Here is a 3,489-nt window from a genome sequence, read left to right as displayed (position 1 = left end):
CAACAGGTGGCGTAGTCGTCCTGCATCTACCGCTGTTACATCGCCGCTCAGTTTGACTCCCTGGGCACGGACCGGGTCACCGCCACGAGACTACAACCCTCAAGAGATCTGGCTCCGGGTAAGCTCCCGCGTGCGCAACGCAGCGCGACACAGGCCCAGGGGCGCGTCAACTTTGGCGTAGTCAGCAGGATTTCGTGCCCGCAACCACCGGGTACTGCGTGCCTGAAAAAGAGACTTTTCTAACTTACCTGTGGTGAAGATTCCCGCCATCCGGCGCCGTCTTCAGCCTTCTTCCCGCCATCGGTGAAGTTTCCCGCCATCCGGCGCCATCTTCTGCCTTCTTCCCGCTATCCGTGGAGTTTTCCCGCCATTGGACGCCATCTTGAGGACGCCGCGCGGGAAGAAGAGGGGCGTGGACTCCGAAAGCGCGCGAGAACTGAAGCCCCGCCTCACGTCCGGACGTTGCGTAAGGTCCTGGAAGGAGCCCAGCAGACGCCGACATCACAGGAGCGCGACGGAAGGTCCTCAACCCTGACGATCCACTGCGGAGCCGCGGCCTACGGAAGAGGATCATCGCAAGGTAGGCCACGGTCCACTAGGGGGGAGGAAGATGTCGGATACGGAGGAGAGCTTCACTGCCTCAACCCCCGCCAGCGCTACCGCTGCTGCAGTTATGCCCTTCACCATGCCCTATATCCCGGGAGCAGCTTGGCTACCCCAGTACTCAGGGGAGTCACATACCCTGCATGACTTTAGAGAAAAGCTGGATAGCCTCTTCCAGGTGTACCCCCTCACAGAAGAGCAAAAAGTGAGCATCCTGGTGGCCCAACTAACCGGGGCAGCCAAAAGGGAAGTAAAATCCTGGCCACCTGGGAGGAAGACTGTCGCAGGGATACTAACCCGGCTGAAGGACACCTTTGATACCCGCACCTCAGCCGAGATTAAGCTTAGATTCTACGGGTGCAAGCAGCGAGCGCATGAGAGTATAAGGGACTATGCACTAAACCTACAAGAGGCCCTGAGGGCCATTAAGCAGACCGACCCTGATGGAGTGGGAAACGAGGACAGGCTGTTGACCGAACAGTTTATAGAGGGACTGTATTGTAATACCCACCGAACCCAGTTGCGGGCAATGGCCTTACAGGATCCCCATCTGGGCTTTGCACAGTTCAAGGACAGAGCCATCCGGGTGCTCCGAGAACCGGCACCGGGTGGCGTTGTGACCCACAAGCGCCCTGCTATCACTTACCACCAGGAGGCGGCGCCCTTGTCAGCAGGGCCTGTGGGAGCTGATGCGCAGGCTTTGGACAATGACCCGGCTCCAGACCTACACCATCAGCTCCAAGAGCTAGCTAAGAGCGTTGCTGCGCTAACCCGAACTGTGCAGTCTTTACAGGCTTCCACCCCAGGGAAGATCCAGCTGGCATCCGGACCGGAGGACATCCCGTGGCGTCGACCAAGGAGGACCCCACCGGCCAGAGGGAGACCCAGTGACCGATACAGCGAGGACGGACGACCCATCTGCCGCCGCTGCAATCAACCTGGACATATGGCAAGGTACTGTTCTTTAAACGGGCACAACCTGGGGTAGAGGGCCAACCCCCAGGAAAAAGATCACCAGGCCCATCGAACTGGCGCGACAGATATGTGGGAGGACGTCCAGTCTTGCCTGTGGTACTGGATGGCATTCCCATGAGTGCCCTACTGGACACCGGGTCACAGGTCACCACCATCCCGTACGTGCTCTTTAAGCAGTACTGGAATGACTCGGATATTACCCGCTACCCTGACGACGACTTGAGTATCATCGCCAGCAATGGCCAGCCCGTGCCACAGATCGGATTTAAAGAGGTGACCATCAAAATCGGTAGAGTCGAACTGGCAGCACAGGGACTGATCATTGTAGATACTGACAAACATGAGAGTCACCCAAAAATAACTCTAGGAACTAATGTAATTGAAAATTGTCTTGCAGAGGTGATTTTCCTTTTACAGCAGGTTGCCAAGAACGCCAGCTCCGGCGAGCAGCGGGTGCTCCAGAAAGAGATCCGGGCACTGATGCGACGGCAACAGGTGGAACTCTCCGGCGGTGAGATTGGTAGCGTAAGAATGTGTGACCCTTTTCCTATTGCCATGCCCCCAAAAAGTGAAATGATGATTTGGTGCCGGGCAGCTATTGGTCTGAGAGGTAGAGATTACCAGGCAATGGTAGAACCAGTTTACTCGGACAGTAGGCCCACCATTTTGACAGCACGGGGGGTGGTTGATGTACGCCATGGGAGGGTGCCCGTTCGCATAATAAATATCGGGGAGAGGGAAGTGTACCTGCCCCGGTATGCCACGCTAGCCAAATTATATACCATTAACCAAAATTCTATACAATCTGTGGAACCCTTGCCTCCATCTCACCCGGAGGAAGGTAACGGCTCTAAGAAAAACATGGAGGACTGGTGTCAGCAACTACATCTGGGTACTGACTCCACTCCCGCCCACCAGAAACAAGGAGTCTATCGGGTGGTTCAGGAGTACGAGAGAGTGTTCAGTAAACACCTGTTAGACTTCGGGCGAGTCAAGGGGGTAGAACACCACATCCCCACGGGAGACCATCCTCCTATAAAAGAGAGGTATCGACCCGTACCCCCTGCCCACTACCAACACGCCAAGGGGATGCTTAGAGACATGAAGGAGGCTGGGGTGATCAGGGATAGCTGTAGCCCCTGGGCAGCTCCACTAGTCTTAGTCCGAAAGAAAGACAACACCATGAGGATGTGTGTAGATTACCGGAAAATCAATCGTATCACACACAAGGATGCGTACCCCTTACCAAGGATAGAGGAGTCATTGGCTGCTTTAAGATCTGCTAACTTCTTCTCTACCTTGGATCTCACTAGCGGGTACTGGCAGGTTCCTGTAGCAGAGGCGGACCGGGAGAAGACCGCATTCACCACCCCGATGGGACTTAGCGAGTTCACCTGCATGCCGTTCGGACTCTGCAACGCACCGGGAACCTTCCAACGACTAATGGAGTGTTGTCTGGGCCACAGAAACTTCGAGACGGTCCTGTTGTACCTGGACAATGTCATCGTATATTCCAAGACGTATGAGGACCACCTGAAACACCTGGCGGAAGTGTTCGAAGCTCTGGCAAGTTACGGCCTAAAGGTGAAACCCTCCAAGTGTCACCTCCTGAAACCAAAGGTGCAGTACCTGGGACACGTGGTGAGCGCTGACGGAGTGGCTCCCGACCCTGATAAGATCACCGCAATTAAGGAATGGCCAAGCCCCTCCAGCGTAAAAGAAGTGCGGCAGTTCCTCGGGTTGGTAGGCTACTACCGAAGGTTTATTCCCGGTTTCACCAAAAAGGCAGCACCTATGCAGGACCTCCTGATAGGCCAGTCCCGGAAGGCCAAGAACCAGAAGCCGCCCTTCAAATGGGAGGAGCTGGAAGAAGAGTCCTTCCGCCAGCTGAAGATGGCCCTCACGGGGGAC

The sequence above is a fragment of the Phyllobates terribilis genome, unplaced genomic scaffold (genome assembly GCF_046119375.1).
Source record: "Phyllobates terribilis strain yellow unplaced genomic scaffold, ASM4611937v1 Scaffold_4__5_contigs__length_816908805, whole genome shotgun sequence".
In the NCBI taxonomy this organism is placed as follows: domain Eukaryota; kingdom Metazoa; phylum Chordata; class Amphibia; order Anura; family Dendrobatidae; genus Phyllobates; species Phyllobates terribilis.
This window is presented reverse-complemented; position numbering follows the sequence as displayed.